Here is a 13,937-nt window from a genome sequence, read left to right on the forward strand (position 1 = left end):
GGCGCCAAAGAGCCATCCAAATACAGCCATTCACCTCCAGTAATTTTTACGTCCGCCCCAGTGAATCACGGCGCGGGTCCATGAGCTGCCCAAACACGGCCTGGATGGCCGTTCACCTCCATTATTATTTTTTTACTAGGATCACGCAAAGACTACCAGATGAAACTCAGTGGAGGGGTGTAGCATGGGCCAATTTAGAACCCATTCAATTTTGCCGTGCACAGAGCCACGAAATACATTCAGGGGCGGAGGCCTGTGCTCCCTGAGCACCATTTCTCACTGATTAATTAATTGACTATTGCATGCGCTTGTATGCTTTATTTGAGTGTAACAATATTAGGCTAACCTGTCTAGCTAGGTCCCTTGTACTATAGGCTATTGCGTTCTCTGGGTAGGCCTACTGGCCAAGGTGATTTTGGTGGCATTAATTATTACTTTCTGTGCGTTTCATGTATGGCCTATTGTTTGACAACCATGCTCCTCTTTCAAACAAATGGTGCTCCACTCTAGCTATTGAGTTTCTAATTTTTAATTCATATCAATTTTCTAACTTGTCGCCACGTCTACAGTTTTTAAGCTACACAGACATATTTCAGCCTGTTCCCAGGATTCCTACGGTGTCAATATCTAAGCTCTAACATTTATACTTTTTAAGATAGAGCTTTCTGAAGCTGGCATGCCTTCCCATTGAAGTGAATAAAGGGATGTTCAGAGTGTCAGCTAGGACTTGATTTTGGACCCTTAAAGGTACAGGCACTCTTTTTATGACTACAGTAGTAGCACTTCTCACCTCAACTTCCATACCAACACCTCCATAACACTGGGCCCCTGAGTGGGCTAGAGACATGCGGTCTTCGCCAGAGGGTGCATGGGGATGTACCGGGGGTCAGTGACTTGCCCCCAACCGGCGCTGACCAGAGGGGGCGGAGTCTCGCCAACACAGCACTATCCATGCCACTATCCACGCCACAGACCCCACAACTCAGCCTCTGAGTGGGCTAGAGACACACAGTCTTTACCGGTGGGTGCAGGTGGGTGGTCCGGTGAGGGGTACACTGTCAATAATAGTTTCTGTTGAATACAGTGCTCTGTAAAAGAATGTGAAAGGGAGACCCAAAAGAAGTTAAATGAAAAGCTTTTGGTAGGGGACCTAAGACATACAAATCCACATACTCATAACCACCCAAACACCACACCACACCACGCCCCCCACCCACCCCCCCAGCAACACATGCACACATACCGACACACACATGCACACACATTTGCTTACCTTACTTATGGTTGTCCATTGAATCCGATGATGACTTCATCTTCTATGGTGAGTTATTTGGTGGCTGAATAGCCCTATCCTGGACCCACAAATCCTATTGCAGGTAGGACATGTAAATGTGGCAGCGGCAACCTTAGGTGTGTTCCTCCTGGGTCTCCTCTCCTGTCTCCTGGATGTCCTCCTGAGTCTCCTCTCCTGTCTCCTGGATGTCCTCCTGAGTCTCCTCTCCTGTCTCCTGGATGTCCTTTCCTCCTCCAGCATACGGGTCCCATCCAGGCACAGCTGACGCCCGGTGTTACGGTCAGCAGCAGCATCCTCCAGGGCTTCAGGTCGGATTCTACATTCCCTCAACGCCGTCGTCAGCTGGTCTTTGTAGCGCTTCTTCTGCCCTCCAGCAGAGGGTCAACCATGGTGTAACTGGCCATATAGCACTCTGCGAGGCAGCCGGTTTGAGGGCATCCTTACTACATGGCCCAGCCATCGTAGCTGGTGCTGGGTGACCGTAGCCTCAATACTCCTGCAGTTGTTCATTGAGAGTATTTGAGAATGAGGCACACGATCACGCCAGGTAATTCCCAGGATGCGCTGAAGGCAGCGTATGTGGAACTGCTCCAGAGCCCTGATGTGGCGGCTGTAGGTTACCCAGGCTTGGCAGCTGTAGAGGAGGGTAGTGATGCAGATGGCTTGGTAGACACAGACCTTCATGCGGAGATGAAGGTTCTTGTTTCGAAAGACCCGACGCCGGAGTCTCCCAAAAAGAGCTGATGCCTGCTTGATCCTGTTCTGGACCTCACTGTCAATGATGTGGTCTTCAGAGAGAATGCTCCCCAGGTATCTGAAGGATGGAACAATATCTCCAGCAACAGTGAGAACAACTGTCTGTTGTTCGATCCTTCAGATACCTGGGGAGCGTTCTCTCTGAAGAACAAACACACCCCCCCCCCCCCCGCACACACACATTGACATGCACACACACACCCACACCCAACACACACTCACCCACACACGCATGCACACCATCAACATAATACCATGCAAGGCAAGGCACCAATGCTGTTGGACAGTATAGATCAACAGATTATATAACTTGCAATTACACACATGTGGACAATAATTTTCCTTGTACATTTTTTTTAAGGATGAGAGGGACTGCGACATTTTTATGAAGCCATCAAGCGCATTCCATATCTGCGTTCCCTGCATGCCACTATCCACGCCACAGACCCCACAACTCAGCCCCTGAGTGGGCTAGAGACACACGGTCTTCGCCCGTGAGTGCATGGAAATTGCCCGGAGGTCACTGCACTGCCCCTGACCCACTCTGACCCGAGGGATTAGATCATTTGCATTTGAGCTTTCAGATTTTTTCACATTTATTAATTTTCAGCAATGCTTTTGCGATTTCTTTCAGCTGCTCAGCATTCACACACATTTTCTTATGGAAATGCAATTTTCTAGTTATGTATCACACTCTTGCTTTAAGAGTGAAGAGTTGAATACATTTATACTCATATTTAGATACTAGTTATACAGTTCATACTTATTCTCATTATATACCATTCATACTTAATATATTTTTTAAATATATTTGTATTAATATTAGTATCTAGTACTATTACACCTATCTAAAGTACATATTGTGCCTGCTGTCAGCAAGCACACACATTTCCGTAAGAAAATTTACCTTTTCTAGTTATTATTAGGGGCACTATGTTATGGTAGTAGGAACCCTATTGTAATGTTTGTAATTACTATTTTCCTGAAAGTGGTCGAATAACTGATAAAAGTTTGCATTTCTGCCATTTGGTGTATAGTCTAAAATCTGTCAGTCTACCCTCTGTCTGTTACTCTGTCCTCCTGTCTGTCAGTCTGCCCCTGTCTGTTACTCTGTCCTCCTGTCTGTCAGTCTGCCCCTGTCTGTCAGTCTGCCTCCCTCTCTGTCTGTCGGTCTCCTGATTATGGTTATGGGGACATGTCTGTAGGACCCCTCCCATTACCGCTTGCGGTTATATTTTATATTTAAGCAATAAACCACTCGAGGCCGTGTGTTATAGTGATTTTATAACAGCTGGGGGCGTTGTTAGCTGTTATAAAATCACTATAACACTGCCTCAAGTGGTTTATTGCTTTTATACAACGGTTACTACAGCTATTAGTTTAAAATAGACACACAGCAATGTAAAATATTAACATTTATTCAAAACGAAGCATCATTCCCTCAATTCCGCGGAGCAAAATAGTTCCCCTAACAAATGGGTTGCCAAGCAACAACAACAACTACAATGCATTGGATCAAATGGGAGGCGCATTAATACTGAAAATGGAATGATATGCGGTCCCAGGTGTGTGTTACAAAGTATTTTAACACGGCTTACAGCCAATCAGAATCAAGAACCAGAACTAACCGTTGTATAACAATATTTAGAGCATGTACATAATCCATCCATATGGATATCTTGTAAAGATATGTTTTTATTTTTTGGCCATTTATGCTTTTTATTATAGCGCAGTGTAGATGGACAGGAGAGAGAGACAGAATCTTGAATCTTCTTCATTGAAAATCATGTCAAAAGGACATCATTCTATCATCCTGCGTTAGACTGAAGCCCTCAGTGCAGCAGCCACACATGACTTCAAACCACAAGGGTGATTTCTCTCTTTTATGTTCTTTGGCCTGATCAGACCCAAAGTTAAATTGAGGTCTAGGATGTTCTGCCAGCTCTATGATGATGGAAATCAATGAATGTAGCAATCACCCGGTTAGGAAGAGCCAAATCCTGGCATACTGAGGCCAAGGGCCAAGCAAGCTGCTAACTAATCTGAATGCCTTCTTTTATTAAGGCAGGCCATTGGACATGCTGAAGGTAATCATCTTTACCCCCTAATGATTAATTTCCTGCCTTTTCCTTTTTAGCTCCTTTTTTATGCAGTCACAGTGGCCCTTTACGAGCCCGACATCAAGAAAAGGCTGCAGCCTGTTTCTCTTGGCTGTACTTCCAGTCATCAGAGCGTAATATTGGTAATTGCATTCATATTACATAACCCTGTTTTTGAGAGGTGCACCTCACACAGCATCCCTGTGTTCTCAACACCGAGCGCCTCTGCCATGGATACCTCTGTCCAGACCGCAGACCCAGTGGAATCTAAGGGATGGGGCTGCTGGTCGGTTGGGGGGGATCACGATGGTGGAGGGGCGGCGATAGCTCAGGAGGTAGAGCAGCCGTCTGGGCATCGGGTTCAATTCCGGAAGTGTGTCGGAGTGTTCTTGAGCGAGACACTGAGCCCCAAATTGCTCCCCGGGTGCCGCTGGTAAGACTGCCCACTGCTACTAGCCTGGAGGGGTCAAATGCAGAGGACACGTTCCCCCGGCGACTACACTGCCGTGTGGCCTATTAGACAACTTTACTTTGTCTTATAGGAAGCTGTCATATAATGAGAGATGTCCAGAATAGAGTTACCCCGAGTTTATACAACCTCCTTGCAGTTGCCTCGTCTCTTAGTAGGGTTCTGATGGGCCGGGCCTTGTGGTTCTGGGTCAGGGCAGGGGGGAGGTCCAGACCTAATCAAAAATGCCAAAGATTTGCCATTCAAATTGTTCTTATTGATGTCTGTGAAAACCGTTCTTTTGATGCTTTCTGACACGATTCAAGCAGCAAAAGAGCTGTATCACTCCGTCTTCTACTGCACAGATTTGAATCTCTCTCTGCTTGGAAGGCACTTGGTAAAAAGAGAAAAAGCTGGCAAAGGGATGGCTATTTATGTCCTAAAGGTCTGTCAATAATTTGGCATACAGGCGGCATTGCAATTGTTAATAGAATTTGTCACGTTAAGGAGAAGTGAACTGCAAACAAACACTGTTGAGTAATGACAGATTTACTGCAAAATCTTCTTAGCACCGACAATGTAGAGAGACATTTACAATTATGCTAGAACACAGTGTATATCAGGTTTAAAACATCTGTGAATACCGGATATTTGTTGTCAGGATGTTTATTTGTTGTCTGCTGCTAGACTCTAACGTGTCTGACAGAAAAGGCTGAATCAGCAGTTCTGTACTCTGCCATCTTTGTTTTGTGACTGTCGGAGGAAGTGCTGATTTATTTGATCCTACAGTTTATGGTGGGATGGTGTATGAGACTGAACAGCAGACCTCTTTGTTTTTGGAGACACATCTCACTCAATGTAGGTGGCCCTTTATGGCAAACAGATGCATGTGTCCCTTCAAGAACGCATTCAGCTGACAACTATTCTCTCTACCACTAGATGGCGGCATACATCTTCAGTGTACCTGTGTCGGAGTCTCTGCCTCTGCCTGCTGACTGTGTGGTTCAGTGGCGCTCTCTGAAACTTCACTGATGGTTGAGAGTCGTGAGGCTGGTAGGTCCGCTCCCCCTGAGGAGCGATGGCAGAGAGAAAGAGGGAGAGGGAGAGAGAGAGAGAGAGAGAGAGAGAAAGAGAAATTCAGTTTCAGATCTTTATTTGTCAATCTGAGATGTGTTGGCTCTGTAGGTCCACTCCCCTGAGGAGCAATGGCAGCGAGAGAGAGAGAGAGACTCACCATAGCTTTTTTAACCTTAACTTTTTTTTTAACCTTTCATGTCAATCAAGCTCACAGAGTTTCAATATCAACAGTGTATTAGAGAATCCACGGCTACAAATATTTGCTAATCGGTGGTAATCTATCTCTTTCTAAACACTTTCACCTGCCTACCTGCCCAGTTACAGAAAATAACATTATTTTAAGCCAATAGAGAAGCTTTTAATGCAGGTAACAATTACCTTTTAAAACCTGGATTTAAACACATGGCTGGCCAGTGAAAACATGGCGGACACGTGCAGAGTCCAGATGATGAAAAACAACCCACCAGAAATCACACAGCTCAGCACGGTTTGAAACACAAGGTTGGGTCTCTCTCTTTTTTCCATCTTAGTGCCTCAATCCTGTATTTCTTGGCCCTGAGGTCTTTACAAATGCACATTGGTGTTCATAAATCAGGGCGTGTAATTGACAGGAAATAGCTGCTGGGTTTGCCTTACCTCTCTTCCTGTCTGAAGGGGCCGTGGTGTTTAGTCTTCAGGTGGCCCCCATGGTGGGGACATTTTCTTTGGACAGGGCCGTGGGTCGGGTCAGGTCCTTATAAGGGGCTCCTGTGTACTGGGTAGAACTTCCTCAAAGTTGGTCCATATGGGTCTATACTGCCCCAGTGTCTAGCGACCTGGGACTCACCTCCGTTTTCATAGTGTGTGTGTGTGTGTGTGTGTGTGCGCGCGTGTGTGTAGCTACTGTACACTACTTGCACCTCGCCCTGATGCTCAGAGACTATATAGGCAGGTTTCTGAAGAGTGAGGAGAAACGTCATTTGGGACACCTGCTTTTCTCAGTGTGCAGATCTCCATCCTACAATATTCTCTGAATCAAAGTGTTGATAAAAGTTTCATTCTTGGGTGTGGGCTGATGTAATAACATGCTGTGGTATTTAAAGAACATTCTTTGGAGCAGCTGGTCTGCTGTTATTATTATGTCATGTTAGCTACAACCAGATAACATGACATAACCAACAGCTGGAAACGGAATGAAAGCAGAGGAACGAGAGAGAGAACAGGTAGGTTACAGTAGGTGGCTTTATATACTGTAAATAATAGGCAGGAAGCTACCTCATAGGCATGATAGCGGCATGATAGCAGCAGGTGTGTCTAGTTGAGCTGATTGGCAATGCGTGGCCAGGCGCTTCTCATTAGATTGAAGATCGTTGTGGTGATTGTCTTTCCCCTCCCCTTTAATGTTTAGTGACGCCGCTTCTAAAGAGCTTCCCTTCCACAACACTACTATGATCGGGAAAATTCAAATCTATCTATTTCATGTCTGCAGGGCAGGTAGGGCTTGTGAGAACAATTTCCTGATCAGCCCCAATCTCTGTCTCCTCATTGTTTAACCATGTCAGGAGGGAGTTGCTCACCCATTTTACGACTCTTCTATGGGCTAGCAGCTGACTCCCCTAGGACAATACACAATGGTCTGGGGTCTCACCAACAGGTCAGCTGTTGACCTGTAGCACTGCCCTGTTCGGTGGTAACCCTCTCATATAATTGGTTAGTAGAGTTTTACATTCATGTATGGGTTGTGCCCCACAGGATATAAAAGCCATGGTCTGTGTTTTCTCATGATGGCTTTTGTAGGGTTCTGACAATAGGTGTGACGCGCATTCCTTCTTGCTTCTTTGTCGTTTGGGTTAGTTGCTATTGTCCTCTCCCCCCAGGCTCGGGGGCCGAGGGGCTATCCTTCTACCACACCGACCACCGAGGGGTCACCCGGGCTATATATCTGGGCACACCTCCAGGAGCCATGTCACCGTTTCGTCATCCAAAACCGTCAGGCCATGCTTTCCGTTGGGTGTCCGGTATGTTGGACAGTCCTGGATGACAGTCTCCTTTTTGCAGTTGAAACCCAATTTCTTCCTGCAGGAGAACGTGTTCTAATAAACTCTGATGAAGACTGATGACATGGAACAAAGGCTTTTTCTTCCAATTCTTAATGGTTATAAATAATTTCGGCAGCACTACGACCTCGTCCCATCCCATCCAGCTCCAAGTATCCAGGTCTCACACACATGGACGGGGAAGTGGCCTCCAGGTTACCAGCCTGAGACCGAACAGCAGACGGGGTTTTCAGCTCAGACGACAACACACTTACGTTTTCTTTCAACGAACGTCGGAGGCGCTTGGCCTGAATCTGCTCGGACACGCTTGTGGTTTTTCGGGTTGTGACGTTTTGTTCTCTGAGAACAAATTAGTCGCTTTGAAGGTATTTGGAGATTGAGCGATGACAGTTCTAATCCCCCCCCCCCCCCCTTTAACCCTTCTCACCCTACCACTTTCCCCGAGGCCGTTCAACCCATGCACCACACTCCTAACCCGTCCTACATACTGTACCCCCTCCCGTCTTGCCAGTAGGAGATATGCAAGAAGTCGCCTCGTACAGGGGGAGGCTGTTCCGTCCCGGTGGATGAGGTCAATGTTCCACAGCCATCTACACCCTACTGTACTCGTATATGCATGAATAAACATTACGAGCGTTTCCTGCCTGAAAGATATGCAAGGGCCGTACAAAACAGCCCTTTAGGTTAGACCGAGGAGAGGAAGAGTTAGGAAAAAGCGTTGGTCTGGAGGAAACAGTTGGTTGTTGTTTCTCTGCCAATGGGGCTTTGCCCACAGGGCAGTTATGGGGGGGGGCATGAGGGTTACAGACCTGACTTGACTGGCAACCTGGTGTGTTGGTTACAGAGATACACACACACACACACACACACACACACACACACACACACACACACACACACACACACACACACACACACAGACACTGGCATGCACACATGCATGTATGCAGGCAGCCACGCACACGCATGCACGCACACACACACAGGCACACGCACAGGCACACGCACAGGCACACACACGCACACATAAACACACACACACACACACTCTCAAAGCCAGGACGACCGGGTATTAAGTTGACATGACGAGAGAAGGGACCCAGCTGTCACCTCAGTCATCCCACAACCTTCGTCAGCTCAGGATGTGGAGAGGGCAGGGTGTGTATGTGTGTTTATCTCTCTCTCTCTTTCTTCCTCCCTCCCTCTCTTGCCCAGCCTCATACCCAGCCTTACCTCAACAGTGTGTTCTAACCAATCATCCGAGGCCCTGTGGAGGTGTGATGAGGTCACCCAACGTCCTCCGAAACTCCTGGAGGTGAGCTGCTTCCTGCGGCGCGTCCCTCTAGTCAGTGCAGGGGTCTGCTTCACCTTCTTACCCTGACCCCCTTCGGTTGTTTGAACAGGTGACCCTTTGGCTATACAGGGCCGATAATCTGGTTAGATTATTACAGAGTACTGTAATCTGTGCTTTAAAGGTTCAGATCTCATGAACACAGGCAGAATCGAGTACTCCTCAATTCCACCTCCACCAATCTGGTATTGTTTTCTGATCTGTCACCTTGTGTCACTGATAAGAAAACCAGTTTGTGTTACTTATTTTCTCAATGACTGTAATTTAGATACTTACATAATCTCACTGTCAGGGGTGCATTTTCAGTTTACTTTTTTCTGTCTCCCCATTGTCTTTTTTTCCACAGTCATTGGAGGAAGGCCCAGAGTCTGTGTGTGTGTGTGTGAGGTATTTTGAACCCCCTCCGGATCACGTGTAGTGAGTTTGTTTTCTATCTCGCCGTTTGACAGTTCTGTCCTGCAGGCACGCCTGTGGGGTGGTACGGTGAAGCGATAAAGAAGATTTACTCTTGGTTGGCTCTAACGATTCTCTCGCTGAGCCAAGACGCCTCGGAGGTCTTCTGGACTTGAACGTGAAGCAGATATCTGCTCTCCTTCCCCACGCAGTCTGAAATGTGCACTGTTTTTCATAACGCGATGCAATCACCACAATTTTGGAGGAAAAATAGTTTCCATTTGGCTATTATCAGGACCCCCCTCTCCAACAGTGGTATGTACCTGGTCTGACAGTTGCTGGCCTGGACTGGGTTATACCAGATGGCTCTCGTAGGGTATGTACGTCTCTTTATGGATTTACCCTTACACAGGAAACCCCCTGGGGTGGAAGACCAAACAGCGTCAACCAGAGCTTGGAAAGTCTGTTAAACTATCATCATGCTCACCCAACCAGTCAATCAAACGAAGCTCCTAACCTAATGGGGATTCCAATCACAACACAGGCCAATCACGGAGGGGGGGGGGGGGTAACTGACAGATCCCTCTTCATCAGTTTGCATTACAGTCCTGGGTGGGAGTGCGGGGCCCTCCAGGGGCCTCGTTGTCGTGAGCGACAGCCATGAAGTGTTTTTGTACCGTTTCCATGTTTTGGAAAATAAAAAGGCTAAGTAACCCAGCAATCAGCCTATATATGATTAGCCTATACTATATGATTAGTGTGTCAATGAGGGCTGCCTTGAGCCACACATGCTCAGTCCCAACGTTCCTCCCCAGCCTCTGTCCCATAAAGGCAGTGGTGGTCATGCCACCATAGTGGCTGTCTCCCAGCACCACAAGCCATCCACCGTCTGTTACATCAGCGCATCCAGCCACCTGACTGCATACATAGCCGCATGGTTGCCTCGGTGGCCGGCTAGGTCTTTGCTTCCTGTGTTCTGTCGTCATCGTCCTCCCAAAAGTCATAAATATCCACTGGATTAACCACTGTAGGACCTCGCGGCGGTTTCTCCCTGCGCTTCACTGCCTTGGCTAGAGGACGCACAATGCTCCGCAGGCCGTGCCAGATAAGATGGACAGTAAGGAAGTACCCTGACATCATTGGTTTCAGTTGTTAGTGATGGGGAATTACTTAGCATTGCTAGAGATTCTATCGAACAGTGTTTTCTTTGTCAGTACACACTTGAAGCCTGTGACCGGACAGTGAAATATAGCAAGTAAAAAAAAGAAGCTAACCCATTAGTGGAATTTAAGGTTTCATTCACCCTTTGCTGGATTAATCAATTTCTAAACAATGCCGCAAGATTAATCAATAATGACCCTTCAGTTTAGTCCCACAGCCTCGGAAAGAAAAAAAATCCTGTCACCGTGCCGACCGCAGGCTCAAAACTGTAGACTCCAAAGCCCTGTTTATTGTCAGTGTCATTATAACCCTTAAATATATTCTCTCTCCGGATTATAACTGAATGCACAATGACCCACAAACATTCCGCAGCCCTGCCTTGGCCCCCCCGGCTGCTCCGCTCGCCGCCCTGCCCTGCCGAAGCCGGTCCCGCGGAGCTGTCCAGCGCTCTTTCACTCACCCCTCACTCCTCAATAACCAATAATTGGTCACACCTGCGGGCGCAGCGCTAGTGCGAGTCCACGCGCCAAAGTATTGCCTGTGATATTGCCCAGCCAAACAAGGCCGTGGAGGAGAAAGAGAGCTTTTGAGCGCGGAGGGGGGACAAGTCAGCGAACTTCATTTGTTTGCAAACAGTGTATGCACGCTACCGCTTCCTTCGGGAGAACGGTTCTCACAGCAGTGATATTAAGAGCAGATTTGCCCATTTCTGCGCGTGGTCAGCGTGCGCGTGTGTGTGTGTTATGAAATACCTTAGCCGTGTCACGCTGGGTGAGGAGGCCTCTGTAGACCCGATTGCGCATGAGTGTGTGTGCGTGCGTGTGCGTGTGTGTGTACTGCATGCATGTGTGAGGGAGTGAGTACGGTGGCCCTGAAATGTCACAACACAACACATCAAAAAAAGTGACAACGCATCAAAAAGGTGACAACGCAACACAAATCGGCCACAACACAATACAAACCAGCCACAACACAACACAAACCGGCCACAACACAACGGAAGTGAGCCACAACACAACGGAAGTGAGCCACAACTGGGGTGGACTCTGAACCGATAACCGAGGGGGCGGAGTCTCGCCATCACGCCACTATCCACGCTAGGAACCCCACAACTCGACCCCTGAGTGGACTAGAGACACACGGTCTTCCCCGGTGGATGCAGGAGGGAGACTCTGCCCCCTCAGGTTAGAGTCAGTCGCAGACAGTGTAGCCCTCTTTGGGCCACCCTCCGCAACAACTAGTGAAGGCCGTGTGTCTCTAGCCCACTCAGGGGCCGAGTTGTGGGGTTCGTGGCGAGGTGGCGAAACCCTCAGGTCAAAACCATTCAGGGACAGTGTACCACTCACCGGGCCACCCACAGGCAAAGACCATGTGTCTCTAGCCCACTCTGAGGCCGAGTTGTGGGGTCGTGGCGTGGATAGTGGCGTGCTGGACAGACTCCGCCCCCTCGGGTCAGAGCCAGTCAGGAACAGTGTAGCTCTCTCCGTGCTACCCTCCTGCACCCACTGGTTGTGTTGTGGCCGGTTTGTGTTGTGTTGTGGCCGGTTTATGTTGTGTTGTGGACGGTTTGTGTTGTGTTGTGGCCGGTTTATGTTGTGTTGTGGCCGGTTTGTGTTGCGTTGTCACCTTTTTGATGCGTTGTCACTTTTTTTTAATGCGTTGTCACTTTTTTTGATGAATTGTCACTTTTTTTTGATGCGTTGTCACTTTTTTTGATATGTTGTGTTGTGACACTTCAGGGCCACCGTAAGTGAGTGACAGGACAACACGAAGCAAGGCCCACATCGGTAGCTGTTGTGTCAGCACACACAGCTGTGTGGTCTTCTCTCACCCTCCTCTCCCGACTTTCACATCCTGTCCTCCGCAAGAAAGTCACAGGAACACTGAACTATTCACGGCAGTCGGCGGGTCAAGTTAGGACTCGGACACAGAGAGATAGACGGTCGGAGGTAAACACTGTGAAGGTGTGAGCTGAGGAGAACACTCGAGCCCGTATATTGGGTAAAACTGTCCCAGCGTCAGTGTCAACACCTCGGCAATATATGGACTGGCTTCTCAGCTGCTCTGTTTCCTGTCCAAATAAATAACCCCAGTTTGGAAACCCTCCATGTCTCTCTATTCACGCTGTGACAGATTCACACTCTGACTACGTCAAAACATCTCTTAATCAGAGGCAACAGTAGGATCGCGGGGTGAAAAACAGCCTTGCTATTTACAAGGCGACAGAGGAAAACACCCAAACACACGGAGGTCTCAGTTGTAGGGAAGCAGATGTAAACATACTGATTAAGTGGGGATACACAAGCACGCACACACATTTACATACATACGCACATATACACACACACACACACACACATACTAGCTGCTTGGCTGTTGGGTTCCCGTAAGAGGAGAGGCTGGGCTGTCAGCTCCCAGGGACCAGAGGCGTGTGGTGATAGTGTGTGGAGGAGGACCAGGGACCAGAGGCGTGTGGTGATAGTGTGTGGAGGAGGACCAGGGACCAGAGGCGTGTGGTGATAGTGTGTGGAGGAGGACCAGGGACCAGAGGTGTGTGGTGATAGTGTGTGGAGGAGGACCAGGGACCAGAGGCGTGTGGTGATAGTGTGTGGAGGAGGACCAGGGACCAAAGGCGTGTGGTGATAGTGTGTGGAGGAGGACCAGGGACCAGAGGCGTGTGGTGATAGTGTGTGGAGGAGGACCAGGGACCAGAGGTGTGTGGTGATAGTGTGTGGGGGAGGACCAGGGACCAGAGGCGTGTGGTGATAGTGTGTGGTGGAGGACCAGGGACCAAAGGCGTGTGGTGATAGTGTGTGGAGAGGAGGACCAGGGACCAGAGGTGTGTGGTGATAGTGTGTGGAGGAGGACCAGGGACCAGAGGCGTGTGGTGATAGTGTGTGGTGGAGGACCAGGGACCAGAGGCGTGTGGTGATAGTGTGTGGAGGAGGACCAGGGACCAGAGGCGTGTGGTGATAGTGTGTGGAGGAGGACCAGGGACCAGAGGCGTGTGGTGATAGTGTGTGGAGGAGGACCAGGGACCAGAGGCGTGTGGTGATAGTGTGTGGGGGAGGACCAGGGACCAGAGGCGTGTGGTGATAGTGTGTGGAGAAGAGGACCAGGGACCAGAGGTGTGTGGTGATAGTGTGTGGAGGAGGACCAGGGACCAGAGGCGTGTGGTGATAGTGTGTGGAGGAGGACCAGGGACCAGAGGCGTGTGGTGATAGTGTGTGGAGGAGGACCAGGGACCAGAGGCGTGTGGTGATAGTGTGTGGAGGAGGACCAGGGACCAGAGGTGTGTGGTGATAGTGTGTGGGGGAGGACC

The sequence above is a fragment of the Borostomias antarcticus genome (genome assembly GCF_949987555.1).
Source record: "Borostomias antarcticus genome assembly, chromosome: 6".
In the NCBI taxonomy this organism is placed as follows: Eukaryota; Metazoa; Chordata; class Actinopteri; order Stomiiformes; family Stomiidae; genus Borostomias; species Borostomias antarcticus.